This window comes from Solenopsis invicta, chromosome 4 (assembly GCF_016802725.1).
Source record: "Solenopsis invicta isolate M01_SB chromosome 4, UNIL_Sinv_3.0, whole genome shotgun sequence".
NCBI classification, from domain to species: Eukaryota; Metazoa; Arthropoda; class Insecta; order Hymenoptera; family Formicidae; genus Solenopsis; species Solenopsis invicta.
Genome location: NC_052667.1, coordinates 17,915,790 through 17,929,061, shown reverse-complemented (window position 1 = coordinate 17,929,061; position 13,272 = coordinate 17,915,790). Strand labels below are relative to the sequence as shown.

General features: G+C 36.5%; 1 long non-coding RNA gene across 1 annotated transcript; it reads left to right on the top strand.

The window, feature by feature from the left end:
* Nucleotides 1-11,017: 11,017 nt before the first annotated feature.
* On the top strand, nucleotides 11,018-12,192 carry LOC105206439. The gene is made up of 3 exons (XR_005574587.1): nucleotides 11,018-11,355; nucleotides 11,432-11,620; nucleotides 11,899-12,192. It is a non-coding gene; the product is annotated as an uncharacterized LOC105206439 (long non-coding RNA).
* Nucleotides 12,193-13,272: the final 1,080 nt, after the last annotated feature.

Sequence of the window (13,272 nt, the reverse complement as noted above, 5' to 3'; positions counted from 1 at the left end):
CTACACAGACGCGCACGCGCGACCGGAAGTATTGCGACCGCGCAAAACATATCGATAGTATATATCGACCAATCGAGTTTAGCTGGGCTGCGTTCAAAAAAACGTTATAGAGCATTTCTATGTAGCATCAATGGTCCTAGTTTACACCGAGCACTTGATACGCGTACTAACTAGAAACTTTCTATTAAATTATCTTAAGCCTGCCGCAGACGATACGTTTTTTCTTACTGGATTTCTAACTGGATTTTCTTACTTGCTACCGTACGGGCAATGGTACTGGCAGTGCTACTGGCCGTGGCTTCACACGGTGTGAGTTTTCGTACGGGCTGAGCAACTGAAATTTGTTTCATAGAAGCGGCACGCTTAAATATGGATGAGATAGATGAGATGGATGAAATTATTGCAACAGTTGTACATTGTCGTAAAATTGCTATTGCATTATTTTTAATTATTGAAAAATTGCGACAACAAAATAAATATCGCCGACGTTTATGGAGTCGACAGTCAATACATTCTTTAATGCCTTACTTTTACTGTGCTTATTATGGTAATTTGGTGTGTTTATCGCATATAAACATGGTTCCTATTAGTAAGCCTCTATTAAACATAAAATACTTTTTTTGGACTATTTTGAAGTTTTTTCATTTTTGCACGACGTCATGTTTGCGAAGTGAATTCACGTTTGAACTTTGACAACACTTCGACAGTATAACCTGGTATAACCCAGTATAACCTGTACAGACTGCGTCCTGATTGGCTTTCACAATAAACCAGTACAGAATCACGTAAGAAAAATAGGACATGATCTATTACGAAAATCCAGTACGCGAGCCAGTAGCGTAGCCCGTAAGCTACCCATTTCCAGTACGGGAGCACGTAAGACTGCCAGTATAGGAGCACGTAAGCAATCCCGTAAGAAAAAACGTATCGTCTGCGGCAGGCTTTAATTTTGGAAATAAATTTAAAAAATAGTATATTAAGTTGGTACGATATGAATCGAGAAAATTAAATATATGTATTATGTATACACGCATTGTCAAAAGTAAAATAAATTAATAGAAAGTTACGAGTTAGTACGCGTATCAAACGCTCGGTATAAACTAGGCCAATATAACTGCGTTCCGAATTAAGGTTGGTCAAAGCTGAATGCACAATGAAAAGCACAGGCAATAGGAACAGGGAATAACAACAAGCAATAGATTTCAACTAGAGTCCTATATAAAAAGAGAAGCGACGTCGAATCCCCACCACAACCTTCAGTATCCAATTGAGTCCTCCACCGCCATTTTGGGACCGCTTAACGTCATCAAACACCATTCGTATCATTCTGCAAACAGCTGTGGTCACAATATGGCTGCTCGCTTAGCCAATCAAGTATCAATCAGATTACCAATCAGAGCTTCAGACATGAATGTCGCTTCTCTCTTTATATAGGACTCTAATTTCAACCAATCAAAAATCAAGGAATATATGCGAATCAATCAGAAGTTTCGAAATTTATTGTCTCTTGTTATTCCCTATTCCTATTGCTAGTTCTTTTCATTGTGCAACCAGCTTAAAGATTAGTTTATGCAAGCAATAACCGCAGGTGACACTTTTTTGGACACAGCACGATTGGACACCAACACTCACAGAGCTTGACCAGTGGAAAAACTCTAGGCATTGGCCGCTATGAGTGGTGGTGTTCAATCGTGCGGTGTCCAATCGTGCGCACCCCAATAACCGCTAACTTATGCCGAAAACGGTAAAAAATTAACCAATAATGATTAATTTATAGAAGTATAATTGATTATAATTGGTCAATTTTTTATCGGTTTTGGCATAAGTTAACGGTTATTGTCTGCGTTAAAAAATCTTTAAAGCTGTTCTACACAAGCGGTCATTAATGCCTTCCCTAAGGAGGTTAGGCGCGTTCCAGACACATGCATCGCATCTAGGTATTTATCACGCATGATTGTTAAATCTGACCAATCTGGCAAGTCAGATTTAACAATCATGTGTAATGAACACCTAGATGCGATGCGTGTGCTGGAACGCGCCTAACTTCCTTAGGGAAAGCATTAATGACCGCTTGTGTACAATACCATAAACACAAAACCGTAAGGTTATAAAGCGTTAAGCCTGTTCTACAATAGCATAAACACAAGACCGTAAGGTTGTAAGGCGTGGTTTTAAGGGCTCGTAAGCGAATGAAAAATTTTCATTTCTTACGTTACACCCTTATGTCTTGTGTTTACTGCTTTTGTAGAACAGGCTTTAAGGGCCTCGCACATGAAATGCATAACAAAGCATAAGCGTAGCACAAAGCCTCTGGACCAATGGGAATCTTATGTAAATCAATATGGCGACTTTATGCTGGATGCTCATTGGTTCATCGGTCTTGTGCTCTGCTTATGTTACGTTATGCATTCCATGTGCAAGGCCTTTTATTTTAAAAGCTTGTAAGCAAATGAAATCCCGTTTTCGACTGCAGTGGGTTTTAACCCAGGGGGCCTATTCTCAAAAAATATCGCATACGATATTTCACAGATGTCACTAGAATATCACATTTGGTGGAAAATTTGTATTCTCAAATTTTCATAAGTAACTCATATGCGATAATTATTGCATATTTGACGTCGAGTGGGTCAGACCATGCGATACCAAATATCGCCTACGTAATTTAAGAAATACTATCATGGATGCAACAATGCGAACACAGTCACATAAACAATAAAAAGGAAAGGGAGAAAGTGTCGACTTGTAATTGAAACATATTGCTTCTGTCAAAGCTATACGTATTCTTTTACGGATAAATACCGATCATTTGACATCGTTTTCAAAATCGCGTAAAAATTAAAATAACATAAAACTATAGCTACACATCATTTTAGCTGTGTACAATTGTATCGACTTTTGTCACAGTTGAAAAACACAAATAATTAAATTGTACCGGGCCTAGTTTACACCGAGTACTTGATACACGTACTAACTAGTAATTTTCTATTAAATTATCTTAATTTCGGCAATAAATTTAAAGAATAGTATACTAAGCTGGTACAATATGAATTGAGATAATTAAATATATGTATCATGTATACCTTAGAACATATAGACATGGAAGCAGCATAGACTAAAATGTGTCCGGAGGAAGTGAAAAAAAAAATCATAGTTGCCTCTCTCTTGTGAATACCTGCTCGAAAATGTGCATGCGCGCCAATTTGACGCATACAAGCATCGTATCTGTAGATGTAGATATATGTAGATACTTTTGTCTTTTTTGCCACATAAAATGCAATATAAACCCATTTTTTAACTTTTGACAGTTTGCAAAAAAGTACGTTTAACAACTTTGGAACCTTAAAGAATCCTAACCCATTTTCATAGATAAAACCGGCCAAGCAAACGTAAGCTACACATGTGCACTGTTGAGCAGTTACTCATAAGAAAGAGAGGCAACAATGATTTTTTTTCTCACTTTCTCTGGACATATTTTTCTTTCGAGAACAATAGGCATTCTTCTTCCATGTCTATATGTTCTAAGATGTATACACGCATCGTCGAAAGTAAGATAATTTAATAGAAAGTTACGAGTTAGTACACCCAAAGACTTTGATTCTGTCCATGGGGAAATTTTCCAAACTGAGAAATCGCTATCTTTCTACAGACTTACAGTTCATGATTAACGTAACGACCAATAAGCTCTAGTCGTTTCATGAATCATGAACTGCAAATATGAGGCTTGTTTTCTGTTCCTGCACTAGACTGCACTGGAACGTTCCTTCTTGCTTTCGCTAACTTTGAAACATCTATTTATTTCATTTTAAGTGTACACTTATTTAGAGAGTTCAGGAACAGAAAACAAACGGATGTAGAAAGTGGTGACTTCTTAGTTTGGAAAATTTTCCCATGGACAGAATCAAAGTCCTTGGGGTCGATCATGAAACTTTTTCCCTATAGCGGAAACGTGAAAAGTGAAAATCTTTACCATTGAAGTTAATGGAGAAATTTTTCACTTTTCACGTTTTCGCCTTAGGGAAAAAGTTTCATGATTGACCCCCTTGGGTGTACACCCAAAAACTTTGATTCTGTCCATGGGGAAATTTTCTAAACTAAGAAGTCACCACTTTCTACATACTCGCAGTTCATGATTAATGAAACGACTAGAGCTTATTGGTCGTTACGTTAATCATGAACTGTAAGTATGTAGAAATATAGCGACTTCTCAGTATGAAAAATTTCCCGATGGACAGAATCAAAGTCCTTGGGTGTACACCCAGCGACTTTGATTCTGTCCATGGGGAAATTTTCCAAACTGAGAAGTCGCTATCTTTCTATACAGGGTGATTCAGAACGACCCATGTGTCCCTGTAAAGACGTGTTCTTGGATAAATTCTGAGACGATTTTTCCTGTACGAAAATTTTGTCCGACGCTTACTTTTTGAATAATAAGAGGATAAAGTTAGCAAATCACGGGCCGTGTACACATGGTAGACAAAGACGGCGCAACTCACCGTCCGACGCGGGCGCTTACCCGTATCGGACGGTGAGTTGCGCCGTCTTTGTCTACCATGTGTACACGGCCCGTGATTTGCTAACTTTATCCTCTTATTATTCAAAAAGTAAGCGTCGGACAAAATTTTAGTATAGGAAAAATCGTCTCAGAATTTATCCAAGAACACGTCTTTACAGGGACACATGGGTCGTTTTGAATCACCCTGTATACTTACAATTTATGATTAACGTAACAACCAATAAGCTCTAGTTGTTACACTAATCATGAACTGCGAGTATGTAGAAAAATAGCGACTTCTCAATTTGGAAAATTTTTCCATGGACAGAATCAAAGTCGCTGGGTGTACATACAGTCGTGTTCATTATAGTTGCGACACTTTTTCTTAGATGCGTTTCTGAACGCGCAACTATAACAGGAGCTGAGAACATGATTGGTTCTTACTTGTGGATCCAGCCAATTACGTTCACCGCTCGATGAGTTGAGAACATGATTTGATTGGTTCTTACTTGTGGATCTAACTAATTACGTTCGCCGCTCAATGAGCAAGACTACATTCCAAAAACCATCGAAGAAAAAGTGTCGCAACTATAATGAACACGACTTGTACAGTCGTGTTCATTATAGTCGCGACACTTTTTCTTCGATGGTTTTTGGAATGTAGTCTTGCTCATTGAGCGGCGAACGTAATTAGTTAGATCCACAAGTAAGAACCAATCAAATCATGTTCTCAACTCTTCTTATAGTTGCGTGTTCAGAGACGCATCTAAGAAAAAGTGTCGCAACTATAATGAACACGACTGTACAATCGTGAGCTAAAAGGTTGCAACACATTTTCTTCGATTGTTTTTGGAATGTAGACCTGCTCATCGAACGGTGAACATCATTGGTTCTTACCTGTAAATCCAACCAATTAAGCATCGAACCATCTAACCATCAAAGAAAATCCGTTTGTTTTCTGTTTCTGAACTCCCTAAATTAGTGTGCACTTAAAATGAATTAGATATATATATATAATAGTTAACAATGGCAAAAAAGAACGTTCTGGTGTAGTCTAGTGCAGGAATAAAAAACAAGCCTTGTGTGTTTCAACCTTTTAGTTCACGACTATACAGTTGCCTGCATTATAGTTGCAACACTTTTTCTTTCATGGTTTTTGGAATATAGCCTTTCTCATCAAGCGGCGAACTTAATTGGTTAGATCCACAAGTAAAAACCAATCATTCTCAGTTCTCGTTATAGTTGCGCGTTCAGAAACGTATCGAAAAAAAGTGTCGCACTTAGAAAGTTACTAAGGCTGAAGTTACTATAGAAATCCCATTTATTAATAAATAAATTATTACATTATTTATCAATATAATTAGAATAATACTTATATATTTGGAACTAGCAAACGATTAGCAAACAATTCAACACTGAATTATTCAAGAAATCACGAGATAAAGGCTAAAACGGTTTTTTACTTGTCCAAATTTGTCCAAATTTTAATTTCAATTTTTTGTTTAAACTAATTAATATGCAAACAAAACAAAAAAACATGCAAACACTATCAAACGACTAGCAAACGAATGACACCTTTAAAATTGTTATATTTGTCAGGGTGCCGTCACATGGGGCGTAACTTGCGTAGCGTAATTTGCGTATTCTAGTAACTTCTAAAATACGTTACGTCATTTTAAAAGCCTTCTTTCACATGAAGCGTATTTCGCGGAATTTCAAGAAATGCGTATCTAATGCAACCAATTGCTGATTAGAGTTTCTCTTGTACTCTCTAACAGAAATGCTAAACAAATTTACGATTGGTTTTTGTAATTTACGCGTCTCGGAAAGTACGCCTCATGTGAAACTAATACTCTGCACACTAGTATGTGTGAATCATCTATGTGCGAATCTAACCTGTGCGGGCATACATTTCTGTTACTTCTAATTTTCCAAACTTTATGTATTTAAAACAAAATAAATATATGTTAGGCATTTAAGAAAAAGAAAGCATTTCACATGCAAAAAATTCAAGCAACACGGACATATCTATTAATGTACAACTATAACCTTAAATTTTTATATCAACATATCGCAAGAAGGTTGGATATGACAGAATGTTATTACAGAATAGCTATTATAAATAATAAATTTGATATAAAACTATTTCTTAATTTACCCTGATTTCATTATCCGTCTTTCAATTTTGTTCTGTTTATTTAAGTAATACATGTGTTACCAATACATGTATTACTACATGTACACAGCGTTTCTTACGCAGGTAATTGGATTCGACGTAACGATAATAACATAAAAAGCGTAAAGTAACTAAGCGGAAGTTGATGTTCCAGTAAAACGATATCATTGGTCGAAGCAAGTTACGCTTACGCAAGTTACGCCCCATGTGACGGCACCCTCAAGCCCGTGTCCCACTACGTATTGCGGATGCGGATCGGATTGGGATTGCAAATCGCGAATTAGAATGCAGCCAATCAAAGCTAGGCAGCTTCAGGGCACGTATTACGCATTTGTTCGGAATCGATTCCGATCGGAATTATTCCGTTTTTCCCTAAATTTCTATTGTGTTTTCTAAGGAAAACGGAATCATTCCGATCGGAATCGATTCCGAACAAATGCGTAATACGTGCCCAGATCCGGATTGCAAATCGTAGAATAGATGACTTCCTATTTGCTGCATTCTAATTTGCGATCCGCAATCCTAATCCGGGTACGTATTACGCATTTGTTCGGAATCGATTCCGATCGGAATTATTCCGTTTTCCCCTAAATTTCTATTGTGTTTTCTAGGGAAAACGGAATAATTCCGATCGGAATCGATTCCGAACAAATGCATAATACGTGCCCCGATCCGCATCCGCAATACGTAGTGTAACACGAGCTTTAGTCCGACAGCTGGGGTCACGGAGGTAAATTTGGCCAAGTTTGAAGATTTGTCGCACGCAACAAGCGACACAACTCAACTTAATCCTCTAATCGACACAAATAACGAATCAACACGGACAGATACCGATAGACTGCCGCAGACACGGGACACGAGACGAGACGTCGACAAAGAAATTTAAAAATATAGAAAATTTAAAGTTAATAAGAAACATGTCAATAAAGTGATTGCCATCACCTTGTTCATTACGTTTTTGATTAATAGATCGAACCCACCATTGACGTTTTCGTTCATTTACATTAGTTTTTTTTAATCTAATCCACTAAATAACTATAAATAACTTCATATTCGTATCAATTTTTTTACCTTTCTTTTGTAAAAGATATAATAAAAATAAAAACCGTTTTTGCTGTTTATTGCTCATCATCATTATTCTAAAAAATAATATAGAATTTATAAAAATTAAAGTAATAAAAGCTCGTATTATGAGAAGCAAATATAAGAAGATAAAATGTGAAAACAATAACGAGTAAAAGAAAATGTAGAGCCATTAAATTTTTAACCCTAATAGCACAGGGACGTCCTAAGGACGACCTGTCGGGATGAGCGGGATATTCTGAGGACTATCTGTTATAGTCCCGAAACGTCTTTTGGACGTCCCGTGGACTAGCAAATGAGCGCCTCATTCTTGCCTATAGATATCCTGTGAACATATCCCATCGGTAGTCCTAAAGATATCCATTTGCAATCCTCGGGTTATACATACGCATTTCAGGACTATTTTAGGATATTTAAGAAATATCTGCATAAAATATTATATTATTACACTACATAATTCCAATTAAACAAAACAATATTTTAATAACATTAAAAAAAAATTTTTCGCAAAAAAATCAGGAATTTTTTCTCAAAAATCCCTGGATTAAAAATTAAAATTTTTTTATTTTTATCAAAAAGAAAAACGTAGTTGCTTACCCAGATAGCACACAATATTTACGATAAATATTAATAAATATATATCATAAATATTTTTTATAAGTATTATAGAAATATTTTATACATATTTTATATATATGACGGAAAAAGATTAAAAAAACTTTATCAAAAATATTGTTAAAATATTTTCTAAAATATTGGTCGCGACTTGGATGGGTGACTGTTTCGGAATTTCCGAAAAAAATTCCTAAGAATGGAATTTTTTTACGAAAATTGTTTTCTAAAATATAGAAATATTGTTTTACTCATTGGGATTATGTGGTGTAATATAATATTTATGCGGATATTTTAAACATTTTCAAATAATTATCATAAATCATAAATATTTTTAAAACATTTATGATAAATATTTATGATCAGTCCAATCTACGGCCATAAAAACATTTATTAAATGTTTTGATAAATGTTTATAAAATATTAAAATAAATATTATAAATATTTAGTAAATATTTCATAAATATTTTGTGCTATCTGGGTAGTTTTGAAGAAATTTGCAAAAAGAAATTAATATGTTTTAAGTAAGTCTTTTATTAAAATCTTATAAACCCAGATAGCACATTGCCGTCTTTGTTGTCGTTTTGACACCAAAATGACACCAAAATTGTCACTTGGCATTAATTTGGCGTCAAATGCACTTGCACCAATCAGGCTACAATACATGTCGAAATAACGCCGCGAGCCGCCGTGACGTGACGTTACGCATGAGCCTAGTTTAGAGATCCTCAAGTAAGAGATTGGACATCGCTTATAGCGTTTTCGATTGGGAAAAAGTTAGTGCGCACCAGTGCGCACTCAGTTCACGCCAACACTGGACAAGTTCCATGAGTTGCACTGAATAGTGCAAATGCAAAAGAACACGCCCAAATTTTCAGTGCAAGTGTCACTTGAGTTAATTATAATAGATCACGCGAAAAAGAAAAAAAGTAACCTCGAAAAAGTAATCTCGTGCTCAGTAAGTAATGATTTTTACTATATGTAATTAAATAGTATATAATCATTAAAAAAATGCTATTATATTACATCAAATAATTAATTATATTTTAAAAAATATATAAAATTGATGTACTTGTATAAAAGATATAACACTTACGGTGTTGAGATGTAGAAGAGGGGGTGGGAGACAGAAAAAGATAATATGGAAATGGAAAGGAAATGAAATAGAGGAAGTAAAAAGGTATAAATATTTGGGCTACATGATGATGGCAAATGGGGGACAGAAAGAACATATAGAGGAGAGAGTCAAAAAAGGAGCGGTGGTGATGAGAGAAGTATGGGGAATAGGGAAAAGGAAATTTGGAAAGAACTGGGCTAGAAGGATGTGGTTATTTGATAGGTTGGTATGGACGGTGGTTAGCTATGGGGCAGAAATTTGGGGGTGGAAAGAAAGGGAAAAGGTAGAGAGGATACAGGACAGGTACTTGAAATGGGTAATAGGGGTGGGAAGGTACACACCGGGGTACATGGTAAGGGAGGAGATGCAGAGGGAAAAATTAAGGGGAAGGGCAGGAATGAGGGCATGGAGTTATGAAAAGAAACTGGGAGAAGGAGGAGGGGGGAGTTGGCAAGGTTGTGTTGGAGGTAGAGCGAAGGAGGGAAAGGTGATGGGAAAATGGGAGGAAGAAAGAAGAAGTTTCTATGAAGAAAAGAGCTGGAACATCAAGGAGATAGAAAAGTTGAGAGAAGAGGGAGGGTTACGGGGGGAAGAGGTGGTGGCAAGAGAGAGGAGGCGGCAGGAAGAGGAAAGGTGGGAAAAAATTAGGAGCTCGAAGTTCAACAGATGGTACAGCAGAGTGAAGGGAAAGGGAGTGCCGGAGCACTTGAAGAGGGATTGGAAAGAGGAAAGATGGAAAAGGATTGCGAGGTTTAGGTTAGGAGATGGTATGAGAGGAGGTAGATACTGGGAAGAGAAAGAGAAAAGAAAGTGTAGGATATGTGGATGGGGAGAGGAAACGTGGGAGCATATATGGGAGGAATGCACGGGTTGGGGGACGGAGAAGGGATGGCAGGAGATGGTAGGAGAGGTTTTAGGTGAGAGGGGGGAGGGAGAAGTTTGGATGAGAAAATTGGAGGAGATGCGGGAGGGAGGAGGGTGGCTGGGTATGAATGAGAGTGTAGAAGGAAGAGAGGAAAGGGTGGAAGAAAGCGGCGGAAACGGAAGTCCAAAGAATGAGTGTGGAGGTGTGGATGGATGAGTGATTTTTCTCTCTCTCTCTCTCGTGTGTTGTAAAAGAAGCAATGAATAAAAAGGTTGAAACTATGTAAGCGGAGCGGAAGTCCGCAATGTACTCCGCAAGGAATAAAGTACCTACTACTACTACTATAACACTTACGGTGTCATTATCCATTTTTTTTCACACGTGTTACATATTTACAGTTTTTGGAATCATTCTTCTAGTTCGGAAGATTGCAATTATTTCTTCTTCCTCGCTTGAACTAGAAGAAGATTCCAAAAATGTCTCCAAAATATTAAAAAGATCCAAATCCGGATTGCTCACTTTTTCAAATTTAAAACTTTGTTCGTTATTGCTTACAATAGCCCTAACAGCAAAACCATTCATATGTCGACTGTAAGTCGACTTTTCTAAGTCAGGTTTTCAGAGTTGACTGCAAGTCGACTTTGCATAGACGTCTGCAGACGTCCAAAGTTGACTTTAAGACGTCTAGAAAAAGACATTTTGAAATCGACTCGACTGAGCGCCACTGTAGTGAGCGAGCACCGCTGTCACCGCTGCTGCATGTAGCGCCAAGCGAGAGTCATCAAGTTTCTTGCAAGAGTCAATCCGCATTGTTGTAATCCTACCCGTCTGTCGGGTCTTGTGCTTATTGAATAAAGACTATTAGCTGCAGCCGTTCGGACATACAAAATTCTCTTGTACTCTCCGCTATTTTTTATTATCCATCGGAGCGTGTGCAGTCATACCGGTCATATGCGATTGCCATTGTGAGCCGTTGTTGAGGGACAGACGAGTCGTGAAGTAGGACTATAGTATGTATTTTTTTGTAAAACCATATCAATTAGATATAAATCCGAATATTTAAACGATCAATTGCGAATATTTTAGTTTTGAGATCAGTGATGCCGAAGCAGTTAAAAACACTGGAGATATGTGTATCGAGATTTCTCTGCCAAAGCATTTCCAATCCATGGTATTTATGTCGGTGTCGAGGTTGAGTGGCAAGAAAACTGGCAGAGTCATAAAGAACTTTACGTGACGGAGAAAAGAAGCTACAACTGAACATATTTACTACAAGTGAGCTTTGTCTTCAAAATAAAAATTAATTTGTTCATTTGAAAAACAACATACGTCAACAACTCTCACTTTTAGAGAATTAAAGATGTTTAGTTTTTACAACTGCAGCACTAAAATTAATTAAAAATTGATATTAATTAAATATTGTTATAGATATTAACATTTTGATTTTGACGCTCAATTAATTTTTTTTTTATTTAAGTTGAATTATTTTTTAAATGATTGATTCAATTGTTTTTTTAATAATATCACTTTCAATTTGTGCATTCTAATTGCAGAAAAGAACACAAGGAATGTACCAGCAATCAAGATAAACAAATTATCCCTCAATATCTTGAGTAAAACAAAGTGACATTCTTTATCTACTAGAGATTCGAGTTGCAGAATGCAAAATAAAAAAGAATATTTTATCTTTGCAGCATCTACAACAAAGGATCCATTTCTTAAAAAGTTAGCTAAGTTCTATAATTTATATAGAAAGAACATTTTACATTGACATTGTATAAATTTAGAATCTATACATGTATACAGGATATTTAACGAGAGGTGAGAAATAAAGATTTTTTTTCTTATGTGACGTCCATTAATATAATATAGTTAAAAGTTTTTATTATTTTTATTATTATTTTTCTTAACAAATGCATCTGTATACAATAGTAATATTATGCGAGATAATTTTATATACATTAAGTTATTGTGATATACATATACACACACAAAGTTAAACAAATGCGCACAATACATATACACAGATATACACATTTATATTTGCTTTACATATTATAACAATTTTCTTTTTTTTTTTTTTTAATAAAACGAATCAAACAAGTAAAAAATGTTATAACATATTTTCCCAATTTCAATATTCCTTCCTTTACAACTGCATAGAATGTCTGTAGGATGGCTAACTATAGTCGACTTATAGTTGTCTTCAAATGTATGACTTATAGACGTCTTTAAGTCGTCTAAAGTCGATTTATGTCCATTTTCCAGACGTCTAGCAGTTATGGCCGACTCATAGTCGACTTAAAGTCGACTTTGTGCTGTTAGGGAGGCTTGTTTTCTATTCCTGCACTAGACTGCACTGGAACGTTCCTTCTTGCTTTCGCTAACTTTGAAACATCTATTTCATTTTAAGTGTACACTTATTTAGAGAGTTCAGGAACAGAAAACAAACGGAATAATGCACTGATGCTTGCATGTATCCAGTGCACTGAACTGGCACGGTCAAAATATCTCGTGCCACTTATAGCGTTTTTCATTAGGAAAACTAGTGCGCACTGAATGTGCACTTGCTACAGGTAATTGGGCGTTTCCGTTGGCACCGTCATCGCGCAAACCGAAACGTCCAATTGCCAGCGGCGAGTGCACACTCAGTGCGCACTAGTTTTCCCAATAAAAAACGCTATTAGTGCGCACTGAGTGTGCACTATGCGAGTGTCGTGCGTTCAAACGAACACGTGACACTAGCCAAGTGCGCATTGGCACTGCCAATCGAACATGCACCTGACACTGAGTGCAGCCAGTGCATCCCAATCAAAAACACTATTAGACAACTTTTGATTAGTGCTTTGATTCGCCATATTGTTCAGGACACTTTCGGCGCGCTTTCAAAAAATATTTAAATCAATTTAGTATATATGTAGATTATT